At 44.2% G+C, this 25,661-nt stretch overlaps 1 protein-coding gene across 13 annotated transcripts in view; it reads left to right on the top strand.

Annotated features, from left to right (window-relative positions):
* The first annotated feature begins 1,932 nt into the window (after positions 1-1,932).
* EXTL3 (exostosin like glycosyltransferase 3) overlaps positions 1,933-25,661 on the top strand; it is a 131,218-nt gene continuing 107,489 nt past the window's right edge. For 8 of the 13 annotated variants that reach the window (XM_055713470.1, XM_055713480.1, XM_055713469.1 and 5 more), the window contains exons 1-2: positions 1,933-2,195; positions 24,697-24,771. The gene's annotated coding sequence lies outside the window, so the exon portion shown is untranslated. Of the gene's footprint in view, positions 2,196-19,018; positions 19,206-24,696; positions 24,772-25,661 lie in introns of those variants that run through there. The other 5 variants (XM_055713478.1, XM_055713476.1, XM_055713474.1 and 2 more) reach the window with 2 other exon arrangements.

Raw genomic sequence — 25,661 nt, 5'->3', positions numbered from 1 at the left:
CATGTTTTATTAAAGCTGTGATTCCTGGAGCTTTGTGGCCAGAGGCACATTACAGTTGCCATCCTCTCCACTCCTACAGAGATAAAATTCTATTTCTTCTTGTGAAAATTCTCTAATCCTCCAAAAGTTGTCAGTTTGTGTACTTTGGGGTGGGATTTGATTCCTATAGATATGAAAGCCTTTCATCGAGCACCTAAAATATAAAATTATGGTTAAAGTGTGTAAAGCAATGATGCAGAGTACTGAACCTGTTTGTACTTGGTTTTGATGTGAGAAGATGCTGACACCATTCCCCACCACCCCCACCCCCACCCCTTATTTCCTCATTGCTTTTTCCCCCCTTTTGCTTCAATCACCATCTCCTGCATGGTATGTTTGGTACTTGTCACCCTAAATTTTACATAGCTGCTATGACTTAACATTTAACTGCTAATGGCATTTAACACCACTCTTAGTATTTAAAGAGTACTTTGTCCAGAATGAGTAATAATTTGTGCTGCTAATGCAAACCCTCCAGGTTGGATCTTGATGTAATTTTGTAACAAATTCGAACCTGTAGTGGTATTTTAGTACCTGTAAGCAGACTCTGTAGTCACTTTCTTTAAGTCTTTAGATTGACAGAAAAGAGTAGAAATAACTAGATTAATAGGATATGAAAAACTTAGAATAATTAAAACTCTCATTGTATATACAAAGAGGAGCTTCACAGTGTGATTTTGCAAATAAGGTGAGGAGCTTCACAGTATGACTTTGCAAATTAGGCCCGGTCCTGGGGCCCTTTGTGCTGATAAGGTGGACCTGGGATGCTCTGTGTGCCAATAAGAAGACACTCGTATGCGAACATCTGTGCCTTGAGATAGGAAAACTGGATCTGTCCTGTTTTATGGCTTGGAAGAAACTCAAGACACAACTGAGTCTGTGCGAAGAGTGAAGGTGAAAAGTTCAGAGTGAGGGAGACTACTAAGCCTTCATCCTCAACGACCCCCATGACCACCACCAGGAGACAGTGCACAAGCACAAATGGGAGGAAACTTATGTTAATGACTTCTCGTTAGACTAATTATCCTAACCCAACCCAGTAATTAACCCTAACCCAATGATTCTTGGGCATCTATTGAATATGTATGAATGTATAGTTTAAATCACACATGCACAAATAAGTCGGGGCAGCAGGTGCTTTTGGAATTATCCACCCTGATGCCTGCTGGTGAATTAACTATACCTGCTTTATAACCTATCCCGAGTTAAAAAGTTTTAATTCCACACATCAAGATCAGCTTCCCACAATATAGTTCTTTTCAGAACCTGTTTTGCCAGGAATCACCTGGACATGTCTCTGGGTGACCAGTGGCAACCTTCAGTCACCGCAGTGGTTTGACCCATATGGCTGAGGCATGACTGAGCTCTGTGGCTGCAACCCCGGCCTCACTAGGGTCTTGGGAGACAACTGGGGAAAGACAGGGCTGCAGCGGGTAAAGGGCTGGAACGCGGCTGCCTGTATGAAACACTGTCGGGCGCTAGGGCGGCGATGGCTCCTCAGCAAGATGAGAGGGGTAGCAGCGCACGTGCTTGCTTTTTAGGCGGGAAAATGCACTTCGCATGCGCGGTGGCAAGTGGGTGGGCTCGGGGGGCAGCTGCTCCGCCTTCTCCATCATTTAAAGGGACAGAGCTCTCTTTCGGTTTGTTGCCCTACTCGCCTCCTCAGAGCCGGGGGAGGGCGAGTCTTAACTGCATGAGCTCTGGCCAGTTTGGGCCCTTTCTCGCCGCGCTGGCGACAGAGCAGATCTGGAGTGCTTCGGTTATTCTCGGCAGGTTCCGGAGCCATGAGTCTCCTCCTCCGCGTTTCTGCTCCCCGCCCCTTTAGCCCTTCGGCTTTCTCCGCCGCCCGTTCGACTATCTCCGCCCACAGTTCGGATAAGGCCGTTAAGTTCCGCCACCACTTCGGCAACTTCCGCCGGTTCGGTCGGAAATGGCCGAAGACGTGAGAGATCCAGCGGTTTAGGGCAGAAGACCGGCCGGCTTCTCGGAACAAACCAACTGTGTCCGGACCGGGGGGGGGGGGGAGCAGGGGAGGGCGGACGGAGGGGGAAGACAAGGCAGCGGCAATGGCTCCCCCCCCAGCCACTGGCGGCGAGCGGCGCGGCGGGCGCCGGGACCGCGGCTCCGCCAGGAGGGTGAAGTGAGGGCGCCAAGAGGTAGGGTGGACCGTACCACGTACGGGGGTGGGGGAGCGACTCGCGGCGGTAACACCCACCGCCACCCCCGAGGGAGCTGGTGGGGCCGGGTGAGTGACGGGAGTGGTACGGTCCGAAGGAAGCCCCCTGAGGCGGCGGTGCGGGGAGGCCCGGCTGGGGCGTCCCTGAGGGGCAGGCCGGGGGGTAGGGTCCCTTACAGCGTGAGAGGCGTTGTGGGGGTCTCGCAGGGAGACGGACGCTGCGGGGAGAGGGTCCCTAGACTTCTGGGGACCCTCCCGGCGGGAGGGCTGCGACGGCACCTGGCGCCCAGCCGCTGCTGACAGGCTCCAGCCTTCCCGCCTGCCCCCTGCCCTCTCCCGCCTCTTTCAACTAACTCTGCGAGGGGCCGGGGCGCAGGCGGCCCAGAGTCCCCCTCGTCCCCTCTCCCCTGGCTGTCTGCGACATCTCCTCCCCTTCGGGGGGACGTCGCCTCCCGCCCCGGGGCCGGGGCCGCCCTGTTCCTCCCGCTCTGAGGCCGGTTTCGGTACGGGGGGCTTGAGGCCTAGCGCCTGGTCCGGCTTCGAGGGGCACCAGAAGCGCTGATCCCGCTGCGCTTGTCGCCGTCGCGCAGGGTTGTCCCACCTCTTGGAAACTTGATAAAGCCCTTGCCGCTGCCTCTGGCAGCGAGTTTCCCTGGAATGGTGTGTGCTCCCTGTTGCTCTTGCTGGGGTTTTGCCTTTGCGAGATGGTAAGGATAGAAACGACAAGGCTGCTGTCTCTCCGGACTGCTCAGTGTTTCTGGTATGCTCGTATTGCTGTCCTGGGAATTGTTTGCTGAAGTTGAGGTTCATGTTATGTTTTTTATCCCCAGCTGTTTTCCCCACGTGAGGTCTCTTCTTGCTCAAAAACATAGGGGTCTTCAATCAAAAATTTCACCAGTGCGGGGTTAATACGTTGCTGCTGAGTGCCTAACACCCCAGAGCAAAACAATTTGTAGCCTGGATATGCTGGAAATGGTTAAAATTGTCGTAAGGATTCACAATGATGCCGAGAAGCACTTAGATATGCTGTTCTGTTGCTCTGTGTGTTAAAATCCGAACACTGAGTGTCAATGACTAGTTTCTGATCTCTTACTGCTTATGCGTGTGCCTGATAAATTGTATGTGCTGATATTCCAATATGATAGCTCGGCTTTAAAATGTCTTAGGTTTCCATGCTGCAAGTCTAGCATTGGCATGAAGATTAAGTAACTTTGTTTCCTGAGAGGAGGGTTACATGCAAGTGATTATCTTACAGATATTTCTGTTTTCATGGAGAAATCAGATAGTAAGGTTCTTGGAACAGGGGGTGTGTTTTGTATGTTGTTGGGTTTTATCAAATCTTAAGCTAGTTTTTATGCAGATGTAGCATCAGAAATGAAGTGCAGTCTGATTATGTAGTGATGGGAAGGGAGAAGTGTTCTCCCCCTGACAAATCCCTTAACTTTCATGTACTATCTGAGAGTCCAGTTGTTATATGCAGCTTTATCTGTATTCACGCATGGCTTTGGGATGCCGCCTCTTTTCAGTTTTTCATTCCAGAAATGGGAGTTTGCATCTGTTCAGCTTGGTGTTAAGAGATTCAGGAGCAGCGGTGATTGACTGTCTTCATTTGAGCACAGTACAGCCAAATTCTTCTGGCAGCTCAGTTGTGGTACAGATAGTTCTTGAACTTCTTGATATCTTGTTGCAGAAGTAAAGTCCAAAACAGTTTTCTTGAATTCTTCAAGTGGAGACTGTTGACTCTCATGTTTGTTTGCATGTGAGGATAGATTTTGGCAGTTGTCAAGTCAGAGCAAAAGCAGGAAATACACAAAACAAGAAAAACATGATTGTTGAATTGCCTTCACTTAGGCTGTTTCTCAGTGATATATGGCAAAAATTGGAGGGCTGTTTGTGTGCTGTTCAGATGGGATGGGAAAGATCATCATTGTCATGTTCCCTTGAATATTTGTAATGTGGATCTCTCTGGGACTGTTCAGCTGATGAATTGAATGTTGATGCATTCCCAGGGCTTGCTGGCATATATGGAGCCAGAGCCCGTCCATGACTATTATGTCTTGAAATGCCATGATACACCATCTGAAGTTTTTAGTCTTCCCCCCCCGCCCCCATCTGGCTGTGTGTATTTGTTTCAATCTCTGCTGCCTGGTTTTTCTCCTTGTTGTTTGACTCCTATCACCTCTCCCAGTTGCCTTTGCAGTTTTCCCAGGGCATTCCTCCCCCTGCCCACAGTAATGATTTCACTGGGGTGGGAAATGCAGCTACCCACATGTTAGCTGTTTGAAGCCAAGATCACAGCAGTCGAATGTGAATTGGTTACTAGTCCAGAGGCAATTTTGCTGCTTTGGAAACCCCACAAAAACATTGAATGGGAAGGGACCTCCTGATCATTGGATGTCATCTCCTGATGGGCAGATAGGTTTTCCCAGTGCTCGCTGTCTCACTTCTCTAGCTGTGTCTGTGCTAAACACCCGTTTGTTCGGGCAGGAACAAACTGAACATTTTGAAGCAATTCCTGACCATGAGGTTTTAACCCAGGGTGGAATTTTTGCCGTTACTGTAACAAGTGAATCCTAACCCACACTGGGATTCCTATGTCTTAACCACCCAACAAGCAAAATATGTGGGGGTTTTGTTCGCTGCCGTGTGAAAAAGGCAAGTGATACTCATAGGCATATTAAGATAGCACCATCTCAGTATAGACAGGCGTATCTCTCCTTGTATGTGGCTAGGCAGTTGGGGAAGCATTCACATGGGATATGGGGGATGCAGCTGGAACTTCCAGTTGTCTCATCTAACCTGTGCTGACACAGGCTGGGCTAAAGCTAGCATGCATATGCTTGCAGTTCCGGAGTTGCAATTTAGACATATCCTCAAAAGCGAAGAGCCTGTAGTTTTCTTCTTGAAGAACAGTTGAAAGTACTGTTTACTGGGGATTGTCGTGGTTGAGTTTGGCTCCTGCAGCTTAGACGGCTGTTTGTCAGATGCAGATGATGTTGGTGGATGCTGCCTGGGAAGAGGTGCAAAGCCACTTTGAGGTTTTGGGGTTTGGTAGGAAGGATAAAGACAGAAACATGCACAGCTCCGTGGCTTGGAGCTTACTGATCCCTGGATTGTCTGGGTGTAGGAAGCCTTGAGCGCTGGCCAACCAGGTAAATTGATGTTATTACGCAGCACTTGCAGGGCCAGTTTTGAAGTGCAAATTGAAATCCCATTTTTGTGAAATCATTGCTGTTAGTTAATTGATGTCTGTTACCAGCAAGAACAGTTTAGCGGACTGGCTAATCCATCACAAATGGATTTGAAAGGACTTTTTGTAGCTTCTGCGTTGACTTGCTGGTCATTCCCTACAAGACTGTAGCAATTTTAAAGCAAATTCTAGTTTTTTACATTTTTTTTTTTATTTAGTGTTTACTGAGGAAGTTTACGATACTGAGTCTTTAATATAAGATGCATGTAGGTGCGCTGTGCTCCCTCTGCTGGCATCTGCCCTGCTAACTCCTGGTGAGTGGACATCAGTTTCTCAGAGCTGTGTTGATGTAACCGGTAACAAACTACAAAGTGATCTGGCCCTTATTGATAAAATCAAGTGAAATACAGAAAATCCAGGCTTATAAATCAAACAAATTGGTCTTTTATGTTTGTTGGGCAGGAGGGAACCCTAAATCTCCAAACTAACAGGTTGTAGCCACTAATTGGATGTAAAGGAGTTGTTTTGTGGTTTTTTTGTTGGTGTTTGGGTGGGGGGGGGTGTTTTGGTTTTTGTTTTTTTTCTTTAAGGTGTGTGTTTTAATGAGTGTCAGAAATTCTGCCCTTACGGTCAGTTTCTTAAATGGTTTGGATCTGGTTGCCTGGAGTTGAGGGGGTCTGCCTATTCCCACCCCCCACCCCCCACCCCCAATGAATTTTGGTGCATTTGCCAATGGCTGCCTGAGAGTCGTATCAGAACATGGGATTAACCCATGAGCATTGATAAACCCTCTCAAGTTTCTTCTAATACAAAATAAGATTTCCTACTGCACAAGTAACATTTTTATTTCCTTTTTTTTTGTGTACAGTTTCTAGTTGATTAGCCTTTTTTTCTTTCTTGTTTCATAAAATGCTTTCTTTTATGATTCAAAATACTTGCAGGTATGTTCTTACCTGACTTTCTTCTTAGGGATAGCGGCAGTGCAGGTAGCCTGAGGTTTGTTTCTATTGCTGTTGTGTTTTGGTATGAGTATTGCTGTGCTGAAGTGTATATTCTGACGTCTGACTCTGTCGGATGAGCTTTCTTACTGTTTTGTGTTAGCCTTTCTGTGTAACATGAAAGGATTGTGGAGCTATGTAGTCATCTCAAATCTACACTGGTATGTTGGTCATCTGTGGATTCATTTGGAAGTGAATTATATTTATTTGAAAGCCAAAATGCCATGGAGCAGGAAATATTTGTTCTATGCGTTTGTTGCCTTCCTTAAGGCACGCTTCTTGACAGGCTGAGTACTTTTTAGGTCCAGTCAAATAGATGGTTAATTCAGGTTTGGTAACTTAATGTGGACATTGGGTCCTCTGCTTATATAAAGGCAGTACAATCAAAACCATCAACACCCTCCATTATGTTGTCCCATCAACGTGTCTCAATTTTCAACGTAAGATAAGCTTTTCTTTTCCCCATCCCATATGTACCCCACCTTCTGGGTCCAGATTTGAATGTGATGGAATTAAGCACGTCACTGAGTGTGGGAAAGACTTCTTTCTTTTCCTCCCTTGATTAAATGCCTCCGCATCATATGTAATGCAGGAGTGCATCAGGATGAAAATGGAATTTGTACATGTCTTTTAGTGTTTCTATTATTGGGTGTGAGGAAGTAATTACACTGCAGGTCTGCTCTGTGTAGGCACTTAGTGGGAAGTGATGTGTTCTGGATTGTGTTGGTGTTGAGTGGAGTATATGCTGTGGAGTACTGCTGACATGCAGATGATGCCTGGAAAAGGTTGGCATGAAAGCGTTGGAGCTTGTGACAAGAAGAGCTGCCAAATGAGTGGGGAGCCTCAGAGCTGAGAGCAGAACCTAAACATATAGAGCAATGGTGTGAGCTGCTTTCTAAGGGGTCTATAAAGTCTAGCAGAACAGTCCTGAATTTGCTATATGGGAGGGCTTTCTGTCTGCAGGGAAACTTGTAAGGATCTGCAAATAAAATCACTGGAAACCTTTGATATTGGTGGAGTAGTAACATCAAAGTTGTGATGTGTAACCAGCAGGTGGGCAGAAGACAGGACAGCATGATCCTGTTCTCTCTGGCCAGCAAAGTACCTCTAAATGAAGAGGACATGTGGTACGGGAGCCCACTGGCTCACAGAAATGCATTGTACATCTGATAGTATATGTCGGTGAATAGGTTAACATTGTTCTCAGATTATTAATAAAGATAGCAGCCCCATAGCAAATGGGAAGGGAAAAAAAAACACACAACCCATGCATTGTTTAGGTAAGATATTTCTTTCCTTAGGCATCTCTCCTGGGAAGACCTTGGTACTTGTAAATGAATCTGCCGCCTACCTTGTGTACCTTCATTTTAATGTGGGGATTGAGGAGGAGCCAGCTATCGGAAAACCAGCCAGAAATGGATGCATTGGAAAGTTGCCACTAATTACTGTGGCGTCTGACAATTAGCTGTTGTTAAGACTTTCCTTGCAAGTTCTCAACCCTGCATCAGGAAACAAAACCAAGGACCTGGAGAAAGGCAGGAGCTGTCCGTGTAATACTCTTGAGTGGTTATTATTTCGTTGATCTTACTAAAAGCAGAACATAGAGTTGATTCTAATGTGGCTCCTTTCTAGCGGAGCAGGTAGGATTTGATGGACCCCGAAGCTCTTGGTTTTTTGCTGTTGAGTGCTGTTGTAGTCTGCAAACTTCTTATGGCTCTTACCCATAAAAGAAGTTTGAGGCTACCTTTCTTCACGGGAAAGCTGTAAATCCGTATCATCTGCAAAGTGTTATTGTCAATACTAATCTTAGGATTCTTCACAAAAGTTAATGAAAATAATAATAAAATAATTCAAAGAAATCTTGCAGTTGGTTTCTCACATTTGTGCCCAGGGTCTTCTGACTTTGTTTTTATTTTGTGGCGGTGATGAATAGCACCAAGCCTTTTGTAAGTGTCTCAAGGGTGTAGTTAGTTAGGAGTAATGATTGGGCTGGAGCTGGCAGGTATCTCAAGGCTTTTGTAACAGCAGCTAATTTCCTCCCCAGCCCTCAAGAATCAGACCAGCTTTTTCCCCAGAAATGGCTTTTATGTTGTTTGGGACGATGATGATTTTGATTAGAAAGGCCAGGCAACAAAGGAGATGTCAGGGAAGATGTTTTTGCATCAGTTGAATGTCTGTCTTAGTGAGCTTGTGTTTTGGACGACCTTTCTGAGGCAGCAAGGCCCAGTGCATCTTCTGGAGTAGTTTATACAAGTATGTCCCAGGCTTTGCACCAACTTGCGTCTCTGTATAATTCCATTGACTTGGAAGGAGTGACAGGTAATCTCTAGGCGGATCTCAAGTCTGTTTTAATATGCATCTCTGATCTATAATACATGCGCAGACATGGTGATCCTTTTGGTTACCACTGAAAGCAGCTATATCTGGGAGAGAAAGTAGCAGCTGTTTGACAAATGTAATAGAGTGGTATTATAAAAAGAACTGAGGTGAATTTCCTCTTCTTAAGGCTGATTAAAGCAAAAGCAGTATTGCAAATGTTTCTTGTGAGTTCAATGCTGATTTGCAGGGATGTCTTGCTTGGACACTTTGCTGTCCCTGTGCCTATTCTTAGCCTGTTTACCAAATGCTGCTGTGTGTGTATCGAGGGAGCTCTGTGTTGACTCATGCTGTGTTCAGATTATTGGTATGTTTATGTGGAGCCTTTTGGGGAGAAAGGGGATTATACCCAAGGCCTTCTGTCAGCTTCCCCTGCTTCTGTGCTTCATAAATCTTCGGGAAATAGAGGTTAATGTTTCCGTAATATCAGAGTGTATCGCAGAGCTTCTGTGATGTTGGGAAGTACAGCCCAGTACCTGTTGACACTGACCTTTGGATTGGAGATTTGTGATATGGTTGAACTCATTTCATAGCTTGCTGCTGGAAGGGATGGCCTTGGTCCCTTTCCCTCGCTCAGCTCTGCAGTCCCTGTCATTTATATGATGCCTCAGTGAAGAGATTAATTTTGATAATCTATTAGCAAACCGCTTGTAGGATTTTTTGGGGGAGGTAGGGGGTTCTCTTAGCAACTTCCCCCCTCATCCTACTGCTAGGTACCCCTTCTCCCCTTTTCTTACAGTTAGTTTACTGTCCTAATATTCCTGCATTAGGATACTCCTGTCTTGAGTCCAGCCTCGCTTTCCCAAGATGTGAGAGATGAGCATTGGCAGTGCCCGAGGAGGAGACCCATTCACTTGGCAGGGGACAGGGAATGTCTTTGTCTTGTGATATTTTTACCCATCTCTGGTACTCTTGAATTTTGCTGCCCCAAGGCCATGAGGGATAGGTGCCTGGTAGAAGGTAACTTGTTTCCCTTACTCAGAAGGCAAAACAAGAGGCAGAGCAGCGAGAAGCTGGGCTTGCTGCTCTTCTGGTGCTGGAGGGAATGGTTGGGATGTGTACCTGCCACTTAGGGAGGACAATGCCTGTATGTACTTGACCCCTTCCCCTGGCAGCAGTAGGAGTGGTGGAGCATTGCAGGGCTTGGGCAGATAAAGAATAGGTAGTGGGACAGTGACACAGCTGCTGTGCTGTGTTTGAGGTCTGTTCCAGTGCTGTTTTGTCTTTACTGCAAATCTAGAATCTGCTTAGGACCAGTGAGGATAATTTAATGAAGCAGGGGTAGTTGTTATAAATGAACACGCTGAATGGACAAGAATAGTTTGCTTTTGGATATGACTATGAAGGTCACTAGAATAGGATGCTCATTTTTCAGTTCCTGCATGCTGCTGGGTGAAACCGAGGTTTGTGCTGACACACTCAGTTCCCGTTAATGGGGACTGGAGTTGCACAGCAAGAAGAAAATGCCCCATTTTGAAGGCTGCTCGGTAGTGAGACAACTGGAAAGACATGCAGTATTGGTACAAATATTTTCAGACCTTGGCACATCTTTTCATTGACTTTGAGTGACTTTTTATTCTGAGGCCTTCTTACTATGACTTCTGCTTTTCTGTCATAAGAAGTGAAATTAATAATCTCCTTATTTCCCATACATGGGAAGGAATGTCTTCATTCTGGCCTGAGATTAATAGTAGATGAGATTTGTTTTGGGAACTGTGTTATGTAAAAGCAGAGGGAGAGGAAGAGGAAACAAACAGTTGTGTAGCCTGCTCGCTTTGAAAAGCAGTTTTAATGCTTCGTTGGTATTCATATAATTATTTAGCTGGCTGTGCGATCCTTGGAATTATTACCTTTTGCAAGTAATAACTAGAGCAGTAAAGATATCTTGTTAAATTGAAAAAAAGAATTGGCATATGTTGTTTTCAGTATTGCATTGTAGTAATTGTTTGAAATGACCTTTTGGAATCTCTGAGAGAAAATTTGTTTGCTTGACTTTCTCCCAGATCAGCTCCTGGCTATCTTGATATAGAGCAGAACTGAGTTGGTTTGGGTTTCTTTTAATTGCGTTCTGACAGCAAAACCTATTCTTCTGTGTGCATTACAGTTCTGGCATTTTTAAAGGTTAAGCTGTCTTTAACAGGACTTCTGCAGTTGTAGTTTTTTGAAACTTTGCAGGGGGTGGGGTTTTGGTTGGTTGGGTGAGGTATTTTGGAGGGGTTTGTTGTGTGGTGGGTTGGGGTTTTTTTGAGTGTGTGGTTTTTTTTGTTTGTTGGTTTTTTGTTTTTTTTTTTTTTGCTAGAATTGCTTGTCCTTGGTGTTATTTCTAAATAATGCTTTATGCATTTATTAATCTAAGGAGGAAATTCTCACTGTATTTTTGAATGTCTAGAGGTGTGATGATGAAAGGCCTGTGGTTTGTTGTTGCATTTTGTTTGGGGTTTTGGATTGTTTTTTGGGGTTTTGTTTGGTTTTTAGTTTTTTTTAGTTTGGTGTGGTGGTGGGTTTTTGTGTGTGTGTTTTTTTTTTTTTAACTTTAAGAAGTTGTAATGTAATTAGGTCATAGAACCTTGGCAGGTTTAGGGGGGGGGGGGAAAAAGCTCACTTTTTTTTACAAAAAAAAAATTTAGTAAAAGTACTGTGAAATAATATCACTCCTTGATGTCACTGGCTTGTAGTCACAGCCCACTGTGTGTTTGGTATGTAGGGAAAGGTCAAGCATCTGGGGGCCTTGCTCTACATAAACTGTGTGCCTGTGTGAAATCTGTTCTTCTTGAGGATGAGACCAATGGATCTTCGTTTTACTCTTTAGAAATTCTCTCCTGGCATTCTTCCTTTTTCCTCTCTAAAATTTGACAGCTCTTGAGATCGAAGGGTCAGATAAACAGATTGTGTGAAATCTCTCGGATCAGCTCAGCATTTGAGTTTTCACATGAGAGCCCATTGCACTGTGTGTTTTCCAAAGCTGTACTTGAGAGGCTGTGAGAGCCTGGTCCTTCAAATACACCAAAGAAAACTCTGAAACAAGCGTCAAAGAGCAGGTGCTGCAAAATTAGGGTTCTGCCAATTGTTGAGAAACAATATTGGACTGATGGAGATCTGTGTCTCTCAAGGGAAAATAAGTCTCCAAAATGAGTGTCCAAGCTGGAACAAGAGAACAGACACCAAAAATACTCCAGTAGCTCAGTTTGCAGCTGGTCCTTCCCTGTCTCTCTGTGTGATCCATTAAGCCAGCATGGTATCTAGAAGAGTTGAAATGCTGGGGTTATTTGGATAGATGACAGAAACAAGTGTAAGAATCAAATGGGACCCAACCGCATGTCTCCTTAGATCCACATTGAACTGGAGCTGGGTGAGCCGAAGGGTATGTGATATCAAGCCAGGCTGGGTTTTGCACATCATAACTTGAAAATGTAGGCTTTTCATCCTTTAATCTGAATAGACAAACCTAAGGGGCACTCTGTTTCCTGCTAGATTCCAGATAAGATCATCTACTGTTTGAACTTGCAAAGCAGCTGAAGTGTGTGCTTCCCTGCTTGCAAGGCTCCTGCAGAAAGTTTGATCCACCCCTTCATTTTGTTGAGTCTGTTAGGAATGAGTGATGTTCCTCAAGCTGTGAACACAAGAATGGTTTAGCTTTACAAAAAAAAAAAAAAAAAAAAAAAATCCCCTGCAAACAGATGATGTAATGCCCAAGCTGTATGTTTAAACAGTAGCTAATTTGCCTGGGGATAAACAAGAGTGAAATCTGTCAGGCTTTCTAATTCCCAGATGCTGCAGAGCTTTGTTCTTTGTCTTTTCAAATGAAGGATACCTAGGTGTCCACTGCTGTCAGTGTGATTTCCTTGGGCTTTTGTAGCTGAAAAGTTTGTCCAGGGGTGTGAGAAAACATTGCTATAAGCCTTTATATGTATCCTTTTGTTTTTAAGTTCTACTCTGCAACTGAATTAAAACAAAAACCATCCCTTTGGTGAGCTGCAGCACAGCAAAACAGGGTTTCTTCTGAATTTGGATCTTGTGTCTTTGCAGGCGCCTTCCTTTTGCCAAACAAAATTAGTTCCCTGCAAGGTCCAGGAACACTGGGGAGGCTCCATGCTCTGCAGCTGGTTTGGGCTGCATGTGGACTGTTCACTGGGTGTTTGAACTCTCCTCTCCCAGATAGTTATGTACAAAACAAGGAACACTTAGTTTTTGCTCATGTAGCTTTGGTTTTTTATGAGCAGCTTTCTCTCCTGGTAGCAGCTCTGACCTGTGTAATGCTTTGCATCTGCTGACAGGAGGGCACTTAACTGTGGTTGGTTGTGTAAGAGGGAGGTTTGTATCAACACTTCCCCCCATTCCCCTGGGATGGTCTGTTTCTTGGGATTTTTCACTGACCTATTCCTTTAATCTTCCATTTTGACACCATTTCCCAGGGCTTCTCTAAGCAAAGAACTTTGCCAGCTAGCAAGATGGACCAGTGCATGCAGCAGGTTTAGAGAGATCCAGAAGCTTTAATATCTCTGTGATGATAGAGGAGGGAAGAAGATGCTATCATGAGAAATTGAAGTGGCAGTTAAAGGAATAGCTTCTATCTTCTCTAGCTTTTTATATTGAAAAGCAAAAAATCTCTGTCTTCGAAGTTGGAGCAGATTTGTATTAAAAGTTAACACAATCTGGAGTAAACGTATTTCTTTGCAATGTCATTAACCAACCTGGCATGCTGGGTGGTTTCAGCAGTTTTTCTTCCTCTAAACAGTGCTGGCAGAAAGCTCTGAGAGCGAGTCGCGCTGACGCTGCACTTGGTCTGGAGATGTTGTTGTGAAAAACAGTCGCTTTGGGAGAGATCACATCTGTGAAGAGATGTTGCTGACTCACAGCATCGATATCTGCTGGGATGTGCTTGTTCCAAACAACTGGATTTCAGAAGCTTATAAAATCACAGAAAGGGGTGGGAAGCTGAGAGGCTGTCCTGCAGTTGATGGTATCTTATTTTTTCCGTGTTTTCTGTTGAAAACTAAGAGTAGAAGGAGTGGGCCCGTTGCAGTTTATAGTGAAGTTGTGCTTGATCTGTTCCGTTTATTGTTATTTTATTCCTCACACTCTGCTTGCTGACTTGACTTCCTGCTCTTTGGCATTACTTTCACATAAATCCTTTTCCTCAGAATTTCCTTGTTCTCTGCCAGCTGTGTAGCAGCTGTGAAGATAACAGAAAACCTTAACTGCTCAGAGAGCTTGGTTTATTGATGGAGACTGGATTTAGCTGGAGCTTCATGTATGGGCTGAACTGCCCTATAGCTAGCAGTGATGGGGATGTGTTGAGAAACTGGATTGGTGCAGACAACGGGCCTTTTGTTTGATCGCCTTAGCAACCCTGCCCGTGAAAGATGAGATGTTCTCACTCGCCATCCTATTGTTAGCAGGAAGGCTGGTTGTTGCTCATGAAGCAGGCCTGGTTTGGAGGGCTGATCTCAGGAGACAGTGGCCTTTCCATTCCCTTAACCCCTTTTTTTGATAACAGGAGGTCTCCAACCAGAAGAACTCTGTGGTTATTTAGTGTTTGTCCCCCAAATCCCAAGCAGTGTGTCCTGCTGTCTCTCATCCGTTGCTATATCTGCTTCTGTGGGCACAATGCACTGAATTTGAATAAACTGTAGTCCTTGCTAAATATCTGTCAAATATTGACTTAGTTTGTAGCGTGAGCTGACTGAGCTGAAATTAATGGTGTAATTCTAGCTTGTTTGGCGTGTGTCTATAGGCAGTTTCATTACAGATGGTGGAGGAAATTAACATCTTTCTTCCCCTTGCGATGGTGTCAAGGTAAGAGAAGCCTCGGGCTTATAATGGCAGTAAGGAAAGACTTGGCAGAGACATGGGGGGGGGAGTGTTTGTAAAGATGTTATTTGAGGGTGATAAAAACTCTTCCTAATGAGTGAGGTCATAAGACAAGACAAAATTGAGGAGTTGTTGTTAATTGTGTGCTATTGCAGATGTCTTGAAATGATCTCCTGCGTTCTGGTCCATTACCATGCCCGTGGGATAATTTCTCTTAATCTGTTGAAAATGAGATCCCAAAAAATGAGACAATCTGGCTGGCTGAGATTGTGGTGTAGATCAGCAGACACAGTGCTGATTATCTGCCAGCTTCATGTGTTCTGGGATGCTTTACCCTCTGTACAGATAAGGGTATCTAGAAAGAGACTGGCATCTCCTTGCCATGGATTGAGGAGATAGGAAGAACTCTGTGCTTTGGAGATGTTACTGCAAATGGCAAAGCACTGATGCCTCCAAGCAGGCTAAGAAGTGGAGATGCAAAGAGGTGTCTGAAGTCGTAAGTCATCTGAACGAGCTGATAGCAGAACTGGAGCTAAAACATACAACTTCCCTCATGTTTCTGAGCTGTCATGCAGCCTGTCCTTTGAACTCCTGGGAAGCTTATGGGGTTTTAAGGTTATTTTTGAGAGTTTTATTGCTGGCAGAAATGAATCTTAGGATTCAAAACAATAAAGATGCAGCTTCAGCACCCGTCCTGCTTGAGTGACTGCAGGGATCTCACTGCTGGTCCTGTGAATGTGGTGGAAGCTTATGTGAATGGTGAGCTCATGAGGGTTTGTTTGTTTAAGACACCTCTTTTTCTCCTAACCTCCATCCCACCCCCACCCCCAGCTTTTTGCTGCAGTTTTGATGCAGGCAGGAAGATCTCCATTGTAGCTTTCAGCTTTGTGTGAGCTTTACGCCTACAATTCATCAGTTCCTAGCTGATCTTCAGTATGAGAGCAAATGTAATGCAGCAAATTCATTATATGCTAAAATATTTATTGTATTACTGTAGAGGTCACTGATGGCAATGAAGGCTCAGCACGATACAGTCCTGAATTTTCCAAAGATGGTATCTGTCACCACTCTCATTTGAGAGCAGCGTCTCTTCAGGTACCTGGAATAACTTATCCTTGGCACATGCTCTTTGAGGTATGTGCTTGGATCTTCTGTAGGTCAATAAATAGCTGTTATACTGCACCTGAAAGTTAACAACTGTATTTAATTTTGTTGTGTGTACTTCCACAGGCAAGCATGAGGGGTAGAGCTGGAAAGGAGTCTTAATTTAATCTTGTACTTTTTTTTTTTGCTTGATTTAAGTAATTTGCAGAGTGATAAGTAAAATTTCTGTGATCTTATTTCTATTAAGATTACAGTAATCTAGAGTTGTTATTAATGCTGAAGGGCATTTTTTTGCTCCTACATGTGTGGGAGTGAATTACTTGTTGCATAACATGATTTGGAAAGATAGCAATGAAAAGGCTTCTCAGCAACAAGATGGGCTGTGTCTTGCCTTCCCCTGAACCACAAAATGAAGTATCATTTAACAAATGGGTTTGTGAGGAACCTCTCAAACCATTCCCACAGGTGCATGAGTGGTGGTGCATGACTGTTCCCTGTTGGAGGGCCCTGAATGATGTAGGATATGACTGACCCATTTGCTGGTAGTTTAAGCATCTGGCTAGGATTTAGTTATTCAGCCAGCAGGTAACCAATACCTTCTTATAACGGCATGTCTTTAAGCAACAGTTAGGTGATTGGATGCTGAGGAGCATTTTGGAGCCTGGCCTTGCAAATACAGCTTGTTAATTGAAATGAACACTTGCTGTCAAGGCTGCCATTTTAAGTTCTGTCTGGCCTCCTAACGGTATTCCAGTCTCTCTGGCTTCTTGGTGACCACAGATGAAGCACTGACTGCAGTCTGTCTCTGATCCTCGCTTTGTTAGATGGGACTGCAGTTTGTCTGCCAAGCAGCGGCTGCTGGCATGCACGTTTGTCACCTGTGGGCACTCCTCTTGCTATGATGGGCTCTTTCCTCATTGCACCAGGAGTTTTGTTAATTGGAAGTGAGCGCTGAAGGGGCTGTGTTTATTGTTTGGTGTCACGAGTAAGCTCGTTGCCTGAGTGTGCATTTCAGGCAGCTGCATGAGGTTCAACAGCTTTGTCTGTCATGATCAGACAGATCTCTAGATAATCTAGCAAATCTCTTGATTACGAGGGTGGAAAATAATATGCTTTAATTTACAGATGTTGCTGCACAAAAAGTGCTTCTGTGAATTCTCTGAATGGCAATATCTGGGTGTGTTTGGCATCCTCAGTTTCTGAGTACATCCATTTTCGGCACATATCCTGAATTTCTGCATACTTTTCTGGACAGAGTATGCAGTTGCATGCATGTGTAACATGGACTGCTGTTTTAAAGATGAGCAGACTATTAATAATTTTTCAGTAGCATTTTGAGCCAGGTTAAGGGATTACATTGAGTCAAGAGTCCTTGAAATTTATGGTAAAAAAAGTGAAGGATGGTAGGGCTGTTTCCTTATGTCTGATTTTACAGGCAGGGTTGAAAAAGGAAAGGGGATGAAGTGTATTTTGAATTAGATTGTCTAAACACCTTTTCCTTCTCTCCCTTAAGAAGTTTTACACAAACTTGAAACCATTTTCCAGTGTCTGTACCTCTATGAGTAGTGGAAGGGGGAAAGAGATGCAGTAGGCACTCATATAGCACATCTGCAGCTCATGGAGGCTGTTTTGGTGAGGGCACACCAGCAGCAGGAGTGTTGCAGATGTTTGTGAAGGGTGCTGAAGTATTTTCTCCTTTTGGGTACATAAGCTGTCTTGGTTACAGACTGACTGATAGATACGTAGAAGATTAGGAAGTGTTTTCACAAACCCTTCAAACTGTGGTAAGCTGGAAAAATGAGGCACTGTGATCTCTCCCTCCTGGCTGTGTGGCAGACCAGTTTGGAAAGTGATCAGATTGAATCTAAGCTTTCTTCTTGTTTTTGAAATTAGTTGTAACCTCAGCTTGCTGTGCAGCCACACCGAGCTTTTGCTGGGACAAGGAAGAGGAGAGGTGATGAGAGGATAGAAACACTCTGGTTTTGGTTTGAAGAACTAAGGAATCTAGTTTGAAGAACTGATGAAGACTCTCCTCTGGAGATGCTTAAAACCTGCCTGGACGTGATCCTGTGCAGCCTGCTGGAGGAGAACCTGCTTTAGCAAGGGGCTGGACTAGATGATCTCCAGAGGTCACTTCCAACCCTGGCCATTCTGTGATTCTGCAATTTATGGTGTTAGTGTCTTTGTTATTTAAGGTGAGGGCTGCGTTTGAGTGGGAGACATTTAGGTTGGGATTCTTTTGTAACAGATCCAGTTGTCTACAAAGTTGTTTCTCTTTTGGGTTTTTTTGTTGTTTTTTTTTTTTTTTTCTTTCTTTCTATGAGGTCTGCTTTATAGTCAGCAGAGAAAAACAACCATTTCTGTAGCACACTCATCTTGTACTAAGTAGACATCTTGAACTAATGAAGTTTTATGCACCCCAGAAGTGTCTGCTGCTTTTGCTGGCTGTAGACAGTCAGACCAGCTAGTGTAGGTGTAATGTTGCAGTTGGCCATAACTGATTACCATCTTATTGAATGAGAAGTGCCTTGCACAAGGCCAGACCTTGGCTGTTGAGTCCTTTTGGAGACTGTACAAGCTCCTCGTAGTTGCAGCTCCTTCTGAGAAGGAAGGAGCTGCTATGGTCACTGTGATTATACCATGTGGTAGCGTGTCGGAGGTTTCAAGTACGTTTCTGGCCATTTTAGTGAGAGTCATCATGTGATGGTTCAAATATCAATAAGAGAGTGGAAGGGCTTTGTGTCACTCTCCTGACCCTGGAAGATTGGCCAGTTTGTCAGCTGTGATCCATCCGTGAGGGAAAGGTCCAGCTGGATGGGGTGATGTCCTGGAGGGGCCTTGCTGCACTAGCAAAGGAGGGAATGAGGTAGTGCAAAGGGTCTTTTTCCCTGTGATTTTTCTATCTGATTGGATGTGCATTGGTGGAGGAAATCACACCGAAACCGACCACAGGGCTTTTTGTTTTAACTCTCTAACTTGAGCCTAGATCATACAAAGCAAACCCTCTGAGCCCATGAAGGGGTTTTTGTGAAGGAATAAAGCTTATTGTCAGCTGCGGTGTTCAGACCCTTGGGAAATTGTGACCATTGTCTGGGCTATTATTGCTTAATAAAAGCTTTGCATTTCCTCATTCAGGGTCTTGAAAATCTGGTTCTGTGCTTTTAAAAATAACTCAGCATGAGCCACAATTGGGAGCATTCACAGAGGAAATTCTTCACCCATTTAAAACAAAGTGAAGGGAGGGGAAAAAAGCCCTCCTTAAAGTGCTTTTACTTGTCCGTGAAGAGTGAGTGTGTCTGAGCAGCCCTTCCGCTATCTGGAGGAAGCACAGTGGAGTGAGAGCCTGATTCCGCTCCTGCTGAAGGCTTGTTTGCCTGCAGCCTTCAAGGATTTGGGGTCCAGTACTATTCCAGCTGGGGAACCTGGGCTGGTTCTGGACCAGACACATTGAATGTATCCTCCTGGGATGGAGAGGATGGTGTACCTCTTGTGGATGAGCATCACTGGGCAGGTGCGTGGACTAGCAGTCCCTGATGGGCTTGATGCATTTTGTGCTTGATGCAAAAGTCAGGAAAATGTTTTTCTTTCTGCTTGTAATAGAGGCCACTCCAGAAAGGGTGACGTTAGGCAAACTGAAACACAGTCACGTGCTGAAGGATGTGCAGTATTTAGGGCACCCACTTCTGCAGGCTCTGCACTGGCTTTGGGGTGCTGCCTCGGTGCAGACACTGCTGCAGGCTATGATGGGGTCACTAGTGGGGGGCAGAAACAGAGTCAGCACTTGAAATGGAGCCAGCATGTATTACAGCTGGCCTCACTGCTGTTGGGATGTTGGGCAGGGGAGTTTTGGTTTTTTTGAACTAACCAGCGGTGGGGTGGGGAGGAGGTGGGGGGGGTTAAGGGCTCTGCAGTGTGCGTCAGCCTTGGCGTTGGCTTATCTGTAGTTTTTGCTGTTCCTGAGTACTTCTGTGAGGTTGTCATCCTGCACAGAAGTCCGTGAACTATTTTGCAAATCGAGTTTTGGAGGCTTGTTTCTTTCTGTATGTGTGTTCTTGGGTTTGTTTTCCTCCTTGTGTGGAAATAATTATATTGCTTGTTTCTTATGTTTTGGCTTTGACTATGAGGAGGAATGTATTCAGGTTTTTTTTGTGTGGTGGTGATGGTGGTGCGTTTTCCTTCTACAGCAAGCAGCGCACTTTCTGCTGTTAAAATATTCTGGACAGCAGTTGCTGCCCATGTACAGTACAGAAATGTGTGTTTAGTGGTTGCAAGGCATGCTTGCTCTGGGTGCGCCTTCTTGTTTTGTTCAGTGCAAGTGTCCATGTATATGATTGGCCATAATTTATCATTGCCATTAAGCTAGGGAGGTACCGCTTACATTAGTAATTTCTGCTTTGTGTGGGCCAGAATTATATACATGGACTCTTGATTTTGAAACAAGTTTTCTCTTGGAGCAGCATATTTCTTGCAGGATAGAGGCTAGAGTGAGGAGGGAGCTGCCTGGGATGACACTGGGCTACAGCAATGCCGTAGAAGACGCTTGGTAGTTAAGAGGTTGATGCCTGGGATATCAGCTCAGTTTTACCACGGAGACAGGAAATTAATTTAGGCAGAATATGAGTCTTCTGTGCCTCAGTTTCTCCACTGGAAAATGAATACAGCATGACTTGCCTTTTTACTGCACTGGACAGCTTGTGAACTCTTCAAACTCTATGTAATAGAAGTCAGAAAACAGCCCAACAGGAGTATTGGAGAAATACCTTAACTGCAAGGTGTGGCGAGATCCTGGCGCAGGAGAGTGGTGAAAACCCTAGTTTAGTGCTGGTGTGTTTCCAAGAAGTGTTCAAGCAAACGCTGTGATGCCTTAGGTACGGTATGCTGCAAAGTCCAGCATTAGTTGGACCTTTTGCCTACAGGCAGTGCTGAAAGCAGTTTCTTTTCCTTGGAAAGAAGGATACAGTTTGTGAGTGTTCATTAGGAGCAAGCAGGAGTTACTACAGGAGACAGCAAGAGGGAGGAAGAGCGTCTGTGATATACACAGACATATGCGATGCAGGAGAATGGGGACGAGGCACAGCCCTGCAGTAGCTGAATTCTGTCACACCTTTGTGTGAATTGGTATTACTTGAAATTTTCTAGGTCATGTGCACCATTAAAATTATTTCCTTGCCTGTGTTTGGAGAATCTGCTGTGCCTATTTTCGTTTATATCCATGTGACTGATCCAGGGCCATATGTTAAGAATATAACTGCTTTTTCTTTTTTTCTTTTTTTTTTTTTTTTTTTAACCGTTGGTGTCTAAATATATCTAATAAAAATGCAGACTGGAGCTCTTTAATGAGGTGATAAGTCATTCCTGCCTCTCTTTTTTTTAAGACAAAACTACCTCACACACTGGTTTCTTTTTGTATGGACTTCTGCTTTGCATTTCTACACGTTTGTCATAGCATGAAGACTCTCACAAAAGGCAGTAAGAAAAGACTGCTGAACAGACCGTTTTGGTGGGCATAAACCTGAACTCTTGCAAAGGGAAACCCCTGAGCCTTAGCGGGGGAAGCCACGCTGCGTGTGAGTGCATGTGATGAAAGTGTTTTGGGGAAAAATAAAAAATATAGTGCCAAGTGAATTTAGCATGGTCTTGAAATTTACAGCTACGAACAGGAGCCATTAGGAAGCATTTTGCAAGGGGAAATATTTCAAATTTCGAATTGTAAAATTGAAAAATTTAAGTGATTGCTGGAAGTTTCTGCCACCCAGAAGAAAATCTTTATATTGCTGGCACGTAACTTCTTGGTTAAGTCAGTGGTCCCGGTTGTACACAGGAGTGTGCGAGTGGTGGCTGGGATGTGTGTGGCGTGGCTGGGCACCAATGTATGGATATGCCATTTCTGATTTTTGAATCTTCAGTTCTGGGAGGAAGTAGCTTTGCTACAGGAACAGCTCTGGTTTACAAGCACATTGCTGCGCACACTGCTACAGCAAGTGTACCGTGGTTGTGGTTTGACAGCTGATGTTGGAACATGACTGCTAAATCAGATTATGTTTGTGCATGGTGGCTGGGTGTGAAATCCTGGGTGGCTGAGTGGCACTGCCACTGACGCACCACTGTGTGGTTGCACAGTGTGTTTTCTGGAGCAGCAGAGTTGTCTCCCCAAGTTGCTCTGCCTGACCGCTGGTTTGCACCCCAGTGCTGCTACTCGCCACTTCTGCCAGGACATCTGTTCATGGGCTTGTACTGTGAACTGCATTGCTGAAATGTCCAAAATGGGGAAAAGAGAAGATGTGCTTCTTTTGGAAGGGCTTCCTTTTCTCACTGCTCACAGGTTGATCCTGCGTGTGGTCAGTGTGCTGACAAGCACCAAGAAGTTAGGGCCCCAGTCTGCTTTTGCTCGAAAAGGCTCACCGTGTGGCTACACACCAAGGCTTGCTTCACCAGGCTTGTAGAGGAGGAGAGGGAGAAGGCAGCTTTAGCAATTCCAAGTCATGATCGAGGACTGAAAGCCAGCATTTTGGTGCATGAAACAATAGATCTGTGAGTAATTGTTTAACCTCAAAGTATGTCAGAACAGCTGAAAAAGAAATTGATGAGTATTCTGAAAGGCTGGCCCACATGAAAAGTTTCTGAGAGAAGGTCATCAGGGTTGTGTTTTTTAATTTAATGACTGCTTTTGATGGGCAGTCAAACTCTACTAACCAGATTTTTCAGGGCCTTGTGTAATAGGAGGTACTTTGTTTACAGGCTGCACATTCACTCACAGACATTGAGACAATGATAAATAATTTAATTACAGGTAGCCAAAGAAGTCAGCCAAGTGCCTGCTGGGCTGTGTTGTCTCTCTGGCTTCCCAGCTTTGCATGTTCTCTCACTGGCTAATTCACAAAATCCATCCGTTTGCAGAAATGGTCTCTCGGTTTTTTATGTTAATGAGCAAGGTTCTGCTCGATGATTATTCCTGTAGTATGCACTTTCCAAACATACAATGAGCTGTGCTCTTCACCCATGTAACGAGCATGTATATAGCTGTATTGTTAATTAGTTGCATCCCTCCAAGGACATGTGCTCCTCTTAGGAATGGTAGTTTTGGTGTTCAGCTGTTTGTGGTAGTTAAAGCAAGTCCCCTCTGAGACTTACTTGCAGACTGGTGCTGTAGCCAGGTTGTCATATCTCTGGCCTTTGTTTTGATCATTAGTTTCTCCTTTGTGCATTCTACTTACTAAATAGTGCCGTTTCTAATATTAGTTGATTTCAGATTTGCCATTAATACCTTGTTTTAATTAGTGCCAACAAAGCACCTGACTTGATAGGTGCTCCAGGCAGGGGTCAGCATTTAAGAGTTCTTCAAAAAACCTTTTACACTACAAGAATGGTGCTCCTTGTGCTGATTTTATATCTCCGCCTCCTAATAACCACCCTGTCATAACACCTTTTTCCTCTGACTTACACAAACAACTCTATTTCGCATTTTCAGGGGGAAGCTTCTCCTTGGAAGTGCTGTTCGTTCTGCCAAGTCCACCTGGGGCTTTATTACTGCTCTGGTTGAATATCCTTGCTGATGAGATGCTCCCATTGTGGGTGAAATATCTCTGAGAGATATCCTCTCTCTGTAGCTTGGTAGAAGAACATTTTCTCTCTTGTTTTGACACAGAGGGCAATAGCATGGAAGAAGATGAGAAGATGATACTTTTTTGCTGTATAGGTAAATAATATGACTGTAAAAGAAAACGAAGTTGAACTTTAATTTTTATATGTATTTGGGATGAAAAAGCAGCATGGGTTCAGCAGGTCTTTCCAGAAGAGGAGGGTTGTTCTCAAATAGGTATGCTTTGTCCCTAGCTTTACGTTTTCAGTATCATCCAGAAAAACTCTTGGTTTTGCCATTTGATTATAATTTGCATTTAGATTGGCTGCCTGAAGGGGAGTCACTTCCAAGGGGAGAGATGGGGCTTTATAGCTTGCGTCTGTTGCAGATCTGGCTGAAAGTAATGGCATTTACATAAAAACCATTAGCTCTGTTATTGATAAACATGAAAGGTATCCATTTCATTTAATTTTTCTGATGAGGAGTCTTTAATAAAAGCATACAATAGCCCTGCAGTAGTAACATTCCTGCTTCCCATCCCTCCTTACTGACCTCTTGTTGTTTTAAGGGCAAGTTTTGATTGGGATTTTGTCGGCAGGGTGATGTGGTAGGGAGTTATATGGCGTTATTTCTATTCCAATTTACTGAAGTAGCCAGTTGTCTTGGTGCATCGTAGAGAATTATTTAATGCTCATCTTAAGAGGTGTGTCTATTAATTGAACAGGGATTTAATGTTTCCCTGAAGAATAATTGGTCTCTGTGTGATTTATACTAACATGTATGTCTAGCAACGGATTTTCCTTTTGTCTGCATCCCAGTGCAGTTCTATGGGTAATCTTTTGCTTAATCAAAATGGGTTTAAGCAGAAGTGCAGTGGCTCCTTATTAAGGGGATAAAGTGTGTTGAAACAACCAATCTATTAAAAGACCTTCTTTGGTGCATGCTGGATCTCAGCCCATCTAACCCTTCAGGGCTGTGTCTTGATCAAGTTGTTCTTGTGGCCAGTGAGGAAGAACTTGTTTTCCTGTGTAACGCTCTTGACCACGTGTGTAATGGTGCATTGGTGATCAGGATGTGTCACAAAGAGCTGTTTCATTGTCTCTGTAGTAAATGGTTTTGTGTAGCTGTTGCTGTTAGTCTCTATATAAATATCTTGCTTTACTGTTGGCTTGGATCAGGTCTGACTTTCTTCAGAGCCTCCAGAGGCAGCTGGTACCATAGCTGTTTTTGAGTATCACAGCATTTGCTTGAGAGACCTTGTTGTGAGCTTTGCAGGCTCTTTCAGTTCTTGACCTCAGTGTCAGGGGTGTGTGTGTCTGTGTCTGTTTTGCATTGCTTAGCTGAACTAATTTTTGATTAAAAAAAAAATAAATTTTTTTGGTCACTTTGTCTGTATTTACAACTTTTTTTCCTTCTCTAATAGGTTCCAGACAAATAAGTAGAGAGCTGGGTACAGAAGAGGGACAGATTCCCGTTTTCCAGTTGATCACCTTGTACAGTGAGTACCTTAATATTTCAAGAACAAGATTTTTCTGTAGGGCCTAATGGCTTAAAATTGACTTCACTGGGGTGCAGTGTTAGGTCTGCATGCTTGGACAGTGTTGTCCTAGAAAGACAAGCTTCCTTGGCTTTTGGTGTTTTGGGAGGAGCATGCTCCAGCTTCTCTTAGTGGTAAATTTTATATATATCCTGCTTCCAGTAGTGTGCACATTTCAGGAGAGTGGAGAGCTGATGTGGCTTCCCGTGCTGCAGAGTGGAGGAGGCTGTAGGGTCAGGAGAGCGAAGGTTCACCTCCTCTCTTCCAGCTTTGTTGGAGGTGTTGAACTTGGTGAGGAGGACGGGTGAGGAGCCTGCCATGACACATGTAGGGGTTACTCATAAAGCTGTGCTGTGAAATCAGGCAAATGAGGCTTGACTTGACTTGTGGGCTGGAAAGGGTAAGAAAAAAAGAGCTGGAAAGTGTTGCCTAGTTCATGGGAAGGATTGCAGGTTTTCTCTGAAAGTGGAGGAGAAAATTGTTATTTCATGGGGGATTTTTACACATTAAAATATCTTGCATGCATGATAATGGGCTGTAATAATGAGTATGCTTTATGTCTACAAAATACTTGTAAACTTGCTACTTGTGAGGGACTTTAGCTAGTAAGTACTGGTTAATTGGAACATCTTGGCCCATCTGATGCAATGGCATAGCCAGACTGAAATAGTTAACTGCATACTGTAGGTGTCCGCCAGCCAGGAGGACACTCTACTTTTGGTTGTAAAATACAGGCGCAGACACAACAGGCGAGTGTGGGAGCTGTACCAGTTGACTGAGACCATTGCCCAATTAAGTTTATTATAACAGTCCTAGCAGGCGACTGCCCTAAGGATAACATGGGATGATGA

The sequence above is a fragment of the Falco cherrug genome, chromosome 6 (genome assembly GCF_023634085.1).
Source record: "Falco cherrug isolate bFalChe1 chromosome 6, bFalChe1.pri, whole genome shotgun sequence".
Lineage (NCBI taxonomy): Eukaryota > Metazoa > Chordata > Aves > Falconiformes > Falconidae > Falco > Falco cherrug.
The sequence above is the reverse complement of the archived record's forward strand: the minus strand, read 5'-3'. Positions and strand labels throughout refer to the sequence as shown.